An 11,671-nucleotide genomic window follows, 5' to 3' on the forward strand; every position below is an offset into this window, starting at 1 on the left:
CAATAGAGCATTTGTGGTCCTACTTGGATAAATAAATTCGTCCTGCCACGCTACTCCCTCGCAATGTTAGGGAATTGCAGGACCAGTTGGTGAGCGCTTGGTACCTCATACCTCAGACTACCTATCAGCACCTTGTGGAATCAATGCCACGGCGGGTGCTAGCAGTTTTGAGGGCTAAAGGTGGTCATGCATGTTATTAGCAGGGTGGTCGTAATGTAATGGCTCTTCGGTGTCTAAGTGGTCTTTTGGTGGAAATAAATTGGATACATGTCGAATTTCAGATTTAACCGCTCATCTGCCGAACTTTGATTTTGCACTCATGGAAAAGTGCTTTTTTGAATAAAGTTGCGTAGGTTTGCACATAAATAAAAAAATAAATTTTCTTCAGTTAGCTAATAATTTTGTGAACAAATGCAACAACTGTTTGATATCAGAACAAGAGGAATCCCAACTGCACCGCTTTCTACAAAAGTTTTAACAAATTGGTAGGGAATTAAGTAGTGAAATCTAGGTAGTAATAAGGATAAATACGCCTATTCTTTAAAAGTGTCACCTGCGGGTCTACACCTGCCGCAACTCTTCCGGTTTTCCCGGAAGATTTTATTATTATATTTAATGTGGTGGCAACATTTTTCTAGTTATAGTCTTCTTCAAATAAATGTGGTTTTAAATTATTTTGATTACCATTACATTGAAATAATTTAAACATATATATAATAGGCTTGCCATCGCGCTGAGAGTGTTTTTAAGTGCTGGCTAAATTTTACCGACACACATGCATACAATCTCAATTTAATTGGCTATTCCCTACCGCTAAGAAAACACCTTTCTGAAAAGCGTATAAATTGGCAAGTATGAATTAGGCTATTCTCAAACAAAACGTACACTGGTGTGCAAAACTTAAGCAGCAAGTGGTTTTTTGGCTACAGCTCCCCAACAAAGTATAAAATAGCCATGAAATTGCAGTATAATATGCACGTAATTCAGTAGAAAGATTATTTGTATGCAAATTTTAGAAATAAAACGTCGTAGGTGATGTAAGTGTGCGTAAACCTTGTGGGTCGGCGCGCAGGTCAAAGCTGTGATAAAAGAACTGTAATTGGGAATTTGCACTTTAAAAAAGTAGATCACGGATACCCACACATGTAGCCTATGACGTGCTAAAGTTGAGCTAAATATCTCAGCATTAGTTAGAATGTTAATTAGCGTGAAGTTAATTGAATACAGAGCCGTGTGTCGCACATTGAATTTTGCTGAAATATAATTCTTTCTCGTCTGCATCTTTCACTTAACTGTAGACTTTTCATTTGTTTATATATTTTATTACGACCGAGGTATATTTTTGTTTTGTGTACCTGGCAACTTCGATGCACAGTTAGTTTGTTTACATTCTGCATGGCTTCGTATCTGTCTTAATTCATAAGGATTTATTGAATTGTAATTGGTTAAGTTAGAAATATATAATGAAAAAATTGAAATAATTGCAGAAAGAATATATAATGTCACTTAAAAAAATTGATGCTTGGCGGGTTTGGTTTACTCGAAATAGAATGGAAAGAACAGGTGCTAACGTAAACAAATGCCACGTTTCAACAACCAGTCAGGGTCAAGATACCCACACTAAGTCACTTGCAAGCATCCCATTCCAAATTTTTTAAAAAATGAAAATTTTATGTTTTTATTTAATTTTGTGGTAGAATTCGGACCAATAATGCCTAGCAACAAAAAGTGATTTTAATATTGAAAAAAAAAGCACTCATATAAAAAAAGTGGTTCAACTCCTAATATAAATGTTATTATACATAATATTATATAGTATATAGAACTATCTGGTTTCTTTAAAATTAATTATAATATTATAACGCATGAGCTATTATTGGCAAACCATCGTAAATTATCTTCACTAATGCAAAAATAAAATATTAAATCTTAACAATTGTTGCCACTTTAAATATTCAAGAAAAATATCGCGCTTAAACCGGAAAGGTTAAAATTAATATTTTTTTTTAGTGTTTATCAATAATTATGATCAGTTAAGAAAGCTTAATTTAGTTAATACTGGCATTTTGTAATAGTTACTGAATGTTTCAAAATTTAACCGCAGATTTGAAAAATGAGTGTCAAAAATTGAAACAGTTAGAAATGCGAAGTCTGCTTCGGAAACTAATTATATTTTTTAGTTAAATTTCAAACTTAATTGCAAAGTTTGTCAACAAAAGGCGCTGCTGACTGGAAACACTGTATTAAAATGTCTTCAGCATGGGGGATTTGTTAAGAAGACTTTACACCAAGGGAGGAACTATCTATCGCAAATTCTCTTTTACCTCCATGAGTAATTTAAAATTTATAAAATGAAAAAAATGAGTTTAGAAAAACCTAAAGTAAGCCTCGAGGTTTCAAATACTGAAAAGAAATTTTCAAAATATGAAAGCGAAATAATTATGAGAAGATAAATTAGGGTTACGCTATGGGAAAGTTCTCTTCTAATAATTCGTTGGCATTTTGTTATTTTCCAAATTCTCTTTTAGTAACTTATATTCCATGACTTACTCAAGGTCTATCAGAACTCACTTTTTCTACAGTTTTAATTTTAAATTATTTATGGAATTGAAATTGAATTTGCGAAGAAATGTTTCTAATTTTGTCCTCAAACTGCTGATTCAATTGGTGATTAATTAGAAAGCATTATTTTATAGCATTTCTGAGTTCAGAGCGCCATCTGTTCACGAACTTCTGGAACACTTTCCTAAGAAAATTGCAATAGTCTGCAAATCGCTAGCTTTTCTTTTATTAAATTTTTGAATCGTCAAATCGAAGAGAATTAATTAAAATACTGCATGTATTATTAAAGGCATATTGGCTATTTTGTTTCCCATTTTTTTCGGAAAGAAATAATGCATTTATCTATTTAAATCAGTTAAAAAAACCGCTTTAACTGGAAACTACCCTATATCATTATTTTGAGCCGCGATGGCTCAGGGGATAGAGCGTTCGCCTGCCAATGAGTTGAACCGGGTTCGAATCACAGTGATGGCTGGTCTATACGAATTCCGCATCCAGCTTTCACCGGCAACAGTGCTGGCATAAAATATCCTCTGTGGTAGGCGGATCATGGGTTAGAGTCTCCTAGTTCATCAGGCTAACCATGGGAGGTCCTGAACCTGACGTCTTGAGTCTCATCTTGCACACAGTCAGGATTAAATGCTTCGCCTGGTCTTCGGTGCACTGGACGACGTACGTCTTTTGAATAAAGGCAAAATCATGATTTGTCAGACCATATTACATTTCGGTAATCAGCAGCTGTCCACGTTCGGTGACTTCCAGTCCACTGAAGTCGCGCAGCTTTATGTTTCTGTGTGAAGAATGGCCTCTGATGATATGTTTGACTCCAAACGTTCACTGCATGTAGCTCCCGTCTCAATGTTCCTTCCTTAACAGGTTGGGATGGACCTTCATTCACAAACTGAAGCAATTCCTGCCAGGTTCGGAAGCGATTGAAGTGAATGGCAAGTCGTGAAACACGTCTCTGGTCCCTTTCAGGTAGGATCTTTTTCCGACCACAATTCTGACGTCGTCTTCTGTGACCACGGGAATTACAACACTGCTTGTAGTCACGTTAAACAGTTCGCATCAAAACACCAAAAAATCCAGCAACTTCATTCACCGCTTGACCATGGGCACATCCAAACACAATTGCCCCTTTTTGCCATTTTGTCACATCCTCACACTTATCCATATATTTACACACAATTTCTGCTTAAAACTAAAATATCTCACTGATGGCTACTTGTCTTTGATCACGTTGAGGCAGTGCACACTCAATTGAGCACGCTACTTGACCACTGCGTCATCTAATGAAACCTAATGATTCATCGGTGCTTGAGCACTAGGGTGACTAATTTTTTATCCGGTGAGCTTATAATATTAGTATATTTTTGACTGTTTCCATTATTTACCTGATGGGTTTTTGTTGGTTTTTTCAGTGATTAATGTACTATCATTTCCTTTTTTTAGGCCTCAAGGAAATGGCTGATGATATACTCAGTACTGCCGGAGTTCACAACCAATAATTCGATTGCTAATTGTTGGAAATTCTGCCATAAAAAATGGGTTTTGCGAAAGAAAAAAAGAAAAAAAGAACATAGTGTAATCTAAAAAGTTTAAAATAAAAACTAATTCAAACCCCTTTTGTTTAATGTTTGTCAAGTATGCATTATACTTACCAAGCATTATATAAATCATTATTTTGGGTAATGATGTGAAATTAAATAAAGTACATTTATTTGCAAAGAGTGTATTATGCTTATTAAGAAATTCGCTATTATATAAAATAGTAAGAGAAGCGTAAAATACTTCAAGTGTCATCCGCCTACTTAAATTGAAAAACAAATTCAATGATAAAACACCAAACACCAGACGTCAGAACAATGATCATCAGCTGTAGCTGCATGTAGTCTAGCTACGTATTTCAGTTTTTCGGGTCATAATCAAGGAAAACAAACAATTTTTTTCCTCAGTTATTGCTGCGAAAAGTAAAGGAAAAGTCTTTTTTTTTTTCATTTTCAGGGACAAAATAATTAATTCTAATTTCAAAAAATAAATAAATAAATAAATACTTTTTTGAGTATTTTTTATAGTTTCAATATAGAGAAAAGCCACAGTTTTGTGAAAATAGAAAGAGTTTGTGGTCTAATTTTTAAATAGTAACTTCAATGCGGTGTTACCTCGGCTCATAAAAATTCGCCATAATTCAGTAAGATTCAGCTTCAAAATCTCTACCACATCAATAAATATTTTGCACCTAAAAGAGTAGTTGTAACCTCAGGATCCGACAATGTTGGAATTAATTTGAGATAAACAATTTTTTCAAATTAGCATTAACGCATATTTTATCTTTTTTCAAAAATGTCAACAAGTGGTAGTACAATTGTTTCATTTTTTTGATTTATAATGTAACAAATAATCGTTATATCTACCATTATATATCACTATATCAAAATATTCTAAAAAACAGCGGGGACGTTGTTTTGAGTGTAATACTTAAGTGTGTGTTGTTGAGTGAATACTTAAGAACCTTTATTTTGGAAATCACAAGAATCTCGCTTTGTAATTATGTTTCCTGTTTTTTATCAAAAATAAAGACTTAAAAAAATTATTAAAATACTTCTAAATATTTTCTGAGATAGTATAAGAAATAAAAATGAATTTAATTTGCGAAGAAATTTTTGTAGGAATAAATTTTTCTGATAAAAAGAAGTAATTTCAATTCCATTTTTTTTGCAAGGAGCCTAAATATAAATTATTTTCTTGCTCATCTGTCCGTAATTGTTCATGGAAATATTAAATTCCAAACGAATAACTTTTTATACATTTGAGCTAAGTAGTCATATGAAGGTTAGACTGAACAAATAAGTAATATTATATCATTGCTTTGTTTAATGTAGGCAATAAATGATATTTATGGACAATTTAATGGGGACAGTATAATTACCTAAAAAATTCAGAAAAGCCAGCTTGTGTAACAAAAAAAAGTATAGTACAATCAATCAATNAAACCATTATTTTGGGTAATGATGTGAAATTAAATAAAGTACATTTATTTGCAAAGAGTGTATTATGTTTATTAAGAAATTCGCTATTATATAAAATTGTAAGAGAAGCGTGAAATACTTCAAGTGTCATCCGCCTACTTTAATTGAAAAACAAATTCAATGATAAAGCACCAAACACTAGATGTAAGAACAATGATCATCAGCTGTAACTACATGCACTGTAGCTACCTAAGTATTTCAGTTTTTTGGGTCATAATCAAGGAAAACAAGCAATTTTTTCCAATGTTATTGCTGCGAAAAGTAAAATAAAAGTCTTTTTTTTCACTTTCAGGGACAAAACAATTAATTCTAATTTCAAAAAAATAAATAAATAAATGCTTTTTTGAGTATTCTTTATAGTTTCCACCACAGACTTCCATGTACTCCTTCTAGAGAGTAAATTTTTTTTCTATGGTAGCAAAATTTACAATTTAACCTTTTGTATTCCGAACTGTTTGAACTAATGTTAACACCAAATAATTTAAACTACAACCTAAAATATTTTGAAATAATTTCTGTGGCATGTACTATCACACGTTAAGTCATTAAATCATAATAAAAAGTAATAAAAAAATAACTGTCGCAACGTTGCTTTGGGTGTTTAAATTAAAGTTACATTTCGTTTTGCTGCACAAAAGCTGTAAGAAGATTATGCGTGGAAAAGTTTTCAAGGGTTACGATGAATTTAAAAAGATTAACATTCATTAATAATGAATGCGACAATAATTTAATATTAAACTTGGTAGAAAAAACCCTTACAGAACACACTACAGGCAGCAGGAATACAACTACAGAGGAAAAATTTGATAAGATGTTTATGAACTTAACGCAGAGTTCTCTTTTCGAAATTTGAATTTGTTTGAAAATTATTGCCATTTTAAGTGCTTTTTTGCAGTTTTTCACCCACCCACTTTTTTAAAAAATAATTTTTCCTTACGTTATATTATACTTTGTGTAATAATTCATTTAGGAGAAATATAAAAAATCATTGACGTTTAATTAATTGAAGGTAATATATGCATATTGAAATGATAAGCTATGTACAAAAAAGCATAAGTAATGGAGTAAAGATATTTATTTCTCTATAAGAAACGTGAGAAATCGTCTTGGTATCTATAGTTACTAAATATCATACATTGCATCTTATGTACTAAAAAGGAAAAATAATTTAGAAAACGTGCTTATTCATTTTGGGGTGGCATGTAAAATTAGCATGGCATTCAACGTGCTTTTCGAGACAGCACCATCGTAATATGAAACGATGCTTTTTTGCGAATAATATGCTATTTTCATAACTGATGTGAGTTTGCTACTGTTACTCATGATTGTTAGGTCAAGTTTAGCTTATCTAAAGCCAGCGCTGTCTACGCTTATTTTGAAAAGCATGTGAAACGTCAATATGAAGAAAAGCTACAGTTTTATGAAAATAGAAAGAATTTGTGGTCTAATTTTTAAATATTTAAATACTAACTCCAATGCGGTGTTACCTCGGCTCATAAAAATTCGCCATAATTTAGCAAGATTCAGCTTCAAAATCTCTACCACATCAATAAATATTTTGCACCAAAAAGATTAGTTGTAACCTCAGGATCCGACAATGTTGGAATTAATTTGAGATAAAAAAAATTTTCAAATTTGCATTAACGCATATTTTATCTTTTTTCAAGAATGTCAACAAGAGGTAGTACAATTGCTTCATCTCTTTGTAATGTAACAAATAATCGTTGTATCTACCATTATATATCACTATATCAAAATATTCTAAAAAACAGCGGGGACGTTGTTTTGAGTGTAATACTTAAGTGTGTGTTGCTGAGTGAATACTTAAGAACCTTTATTTTGGAAATCACAAGAATCTTAAATTGTGATAGTTGTATTTTTTGAGACAGCGGGAACCTTCTAAATACTTTTTTAGTTTTATCTCGCTTTGTAATTACGTTTCCTGTTTTTATCAAAAATAAGGAATTAAAAAAATTATTAAAATACTCCTAAATATTTTCTGAGATAGTATTAGAAATAAAAATAAAAATGAATTTAAATTGCGAAGAAATTTTTGTAGGAATAAATTTTTCTGATAAAAAGAAGTAATTTCAATTCCATTTTTTTTGCAAGGGGCCTTAATATAAATTATTTTCTTGCTCATCTGTCCGTAATTGTTCATGGAAATATTAAATTCCAAACGAATAACTTTTTATACATTTGAACTAAGTAGTCATATGAAGGTTAGACTGAACAAATAAGTAATATTATATCATTGCTTTGTTTAATGTAGGCAATAAATGATATTTATGGACAATTTAATGGAGACAGTATAATTACCTAAAAAATTCAGAAAAGCCAGCTCGTGTAACAAAAAAAAGTATAGTACAATCAATCAATTTATTTTACAATGTAATGGAAAAAAATAACATAAAATATTATATCGTATGCCCATATACATTTTTATTTTATTTTGTCAGTAGTACTGTATATAAATACCTTTTCGCCATTGCACAGTTAGATAGGTTCATACAATTGCCTGTGTTTCGAAATGTTTCCTAAACTTTTCTCTCTCCTCTTCGTATTTTTGGCTCTTTTGGCAACAGGTAAGCTTGAGTTTTTGCTTCTTGGAATTTGCGAGAATCTGTAGCTCCACCTAATATTAATCATTTAAAACATAATCATTTAAAACATAATTAATCATTTAAAACAATGTTGGGGAGATTTAACGGAAATCAATGGACCACTAATGTGACGACACTGACTTTTGTGACGCCATTGACGTTGCCTAATGTGACGCCACTGACTTTTGGCGTCACATTAGACAATTTTATGGTTTTGTATATGTTAATGTACTTATTAGGTCTACCGGAAAATTCTTTCCATGAAAGTTCGCGCCCTATTTTACCGTAGAACAAAAAGTTCCTTTTATAAAAGAAAGTGGAAGGATATTTATCCCTTTTCAGTGGTCTCCTATCCCCGGGCTGTGGACTGGTATAAGTCCATGGTACATAATGGTACCGGGAAGCCTAAGAAACATTAAATTATTTCCGTTTCATTTACTGCGGAAAATTTTTCTCCGGTTCGTACCACTTTCTATGGACGAGAGGTTAACCGGGAATTGAGAGCTTTCATCTAAAGCCGCACTAATACTGCGCATGTAATTGTATTTTAGGGCATGTTTAAATGCAATTAAATTAAAATTATTGTATCGAAACAATCTAAAATATCTGATGCACGCTAAATCTGTCGGGGTCACAAAGTTTCCAAGTTCCCATACCAAATCAATACCTCTGGGAGTACTGGATCGTAGCTTGATCATTGTCGTAAATTGATTGTTGTAGATTTCAGATTGATTGTATATTGATCATTGAAGATTGATCAAAGGTCAAAATGGATGGATGATAATGCGTGAATGCATCTTACCTGTAAAACGGGCAGTGACGTATGTGTGTGGCAGTAGTCGAATTCTTGGCCATAGAAGGCGCCACTGGAAAACTGGAAGAGCCGCACCTCTCTGCCTTAAAATAGTCTTTTCAGTATTGACAAGTTTCATAAGACAACAACTAAAACATAAACAAACAACGTCCCTCCTTCTTAGCTGGCCGTGGTAAAATTATCAAACGTTGATCGATCTACGGCCGTAAATAAAAAGGTTGGGGAGCACTGATTTAACTCATTGATACAGCTCTAGGTAAAAGAGATACAGCACATATAGCTCAACAGACCAAGTGCATACTTACACAAACTTGTAACGAACAGCAAAACAAAGCGGCCTATCTTCATGTAAGGATAAGTGCCCAAATATTTTCTTTTATAAAGACTCCTTTTGCATCTTTGCGTAATGGCGCGTGTACTTTCGGACACAGAATTTTACGTTGACCTAATATTACTTTCCTTGTTTCGCATAACTGGACACACGTGTTAAAATAATGAATTGTTAACAGTTTGAACCGTGGTTGCTCAGGGGGGCGTGGTTGATACAGATTCTGCTCCCGGCTCGCACCGACCATAGTGCTGGCATAAAACATCCTCAGTGGTTGATGGATCATTTGTTAGAGATCTCTGCCGTCTGGATAACCGTGGAACGTTTTCCTCTCCATGTAACGCAAATGTGGGTTCATTCCATTAAAAACTTCTCCATGAAGGCAAAGTTCGCATAATACTTGATCCAGGAATTCCCTTGTCTTCTGGATTGGGTGCAAAAATGCAAGGCTACGGAGTTGAACATTAGTAGTAGTAAACTCAAAATTGGGTCGACTGTTCAATGACAGGTATAAAATAAAAATAAAACGTTAACATTCTTGAAAAAAATAAAATAAAAAATACTGACAAACTTTTCTTAAAGTTTTTAGTTCAACTTATTTTCTAAAATTCTGCTGGTCACTTCTGAGACAAATATTTCATTTAAAAACAATTTTCGATACTTGGGAATTAGTTAAAGTTTTGTTTTCCTCAATCTATTTCAGTCAGTTTTTAAACTTGTTCAGACAGTTATCACCGTGGTGTGGTTAATTAAATATTTGAAAAATAAATGTTATTTGCCCTATAAACAAAACTATTAATCTACGTTTAACCAGTGAGTTTAGATTAATCATTCAGAAGGTATTTCAGTTTTAAACACCGAACCATCGGAAAATTATTTTGCGTAATGTTTAAAGTTATAATTAACATTGATTCTAAAATATAAAATGATGATTAGAAACTAAAACAAACAATAGAGATATCTAAGCTTATGTTATTCGCTGTCCTGTCCACTGGATGATTAATCAGTGATCAATGATCTATTAGTGATTCATCAATGATAAATAAGTCACTAGTAGCAATTAATAGAACCACGTTTTTCTTGGGATGTGAATAAGAATCATCCGATAGGAATAACGTAAAAAAAATGGTTGAAATTAGCAACCACTGACTTACGAAAATTAATTTATTTGTTTTACTTTTAGGATATAGTTCAACCTTTGGCTTGTACATCTACGTTGCGTCAGGACTTTTAGATTTATTTATTTATTCATAGTTTATTTGTTTTTAAGAGCAATATTCATTCATAAATCCATCCATGATCTATTAGTTACCAGTAGAGCACCCAATAGAACTACGTTTCTGTCGGGATGTGATTAAGAATCAACCAATGGGAATAGTGCAAACAACTGGTTGCCATTAACAACCCCAAAATTACGACAATAAATTTATTTGTTCTGCTAATAAGATGTAGATCATCCTTTGGCTTGGACATTTGTATATTTCAGGACTTTTAGAATTATTTATTTATTGAAACAATATTTATTTATAAATCCATCAATAATCAATCAGTTACTACTAGCAACCAATAAACTACGTTCCTCTTGGAATAGAAATAAGAATCGGCCAATAGGTATAGTGTAAACAACTGGTTGCCAATAATAACCACAAAATTACAACAAATTAATTTATTTATACCACTTATAGGATATAGTTCAGCATTTGGCTTGGACATTTGTATAGTGTCAGAGCTTTAAGATTTATTTATTTATTAAAACATATTTTTTTATTAATATTACATCTAAATTACATCCACATCAAATTTCAACCTTTTTTTAAAAAAAGCTAGTCCTGTTCTGTTCTAAAAAACAAATTCAAATTTTAAGTTTTTAACATTGGCGTTTTCTTCATTAGTCTAGCTTATTCTGCCTCTTTATATTTTATTCTAAGAATCCTAGCAAATAGAAAATACAAACAATTCGTGATATACACCGAAGAGCCATTGCATTATGACCACCCTCCATCTATAACAATGGGCTATCCCAGGATTTCATGGTTTCTCGTCCATGAACAATGTTTTCATGGGGCATATTAGGACCCATAATCCTCATAGAACAATCCCTGACGTCTGTAAGCTACTTGAACATAGTTGCAGACCAGGTTCACCCATTCATGGCAACAGTTTTTCCTGCGGGGGATGGTGTTTACCAGCAGGATAATGCAGCATGTCATAAGGGTCGAATCGTCATGGATTGGTTCGAGGAACATTCCAGTGACTTTCAAGTCATGTCTTGGCCCCCAAATTCACCTGACCTTAATCCAATAGAGCATTTGTGGTCCTACTTGGATAACCAAAT

This window comes from Parasteatoda tepidariorum, chromosome 5 (genome assembly GCF_043381705.1).
Source record: "Parasteatoda tepidariorum isolate YZ-2023 chromosome 5, CAS_Ptep_4.0, whole genome shotgun sequence".
NCBI classification, from domain to species: Eukaryota; Metazoa; Arthropoda; class Arachnida; order Araneae; family Theridiidae; genus Parasteatoda; species Parasteatoda tepidariorum.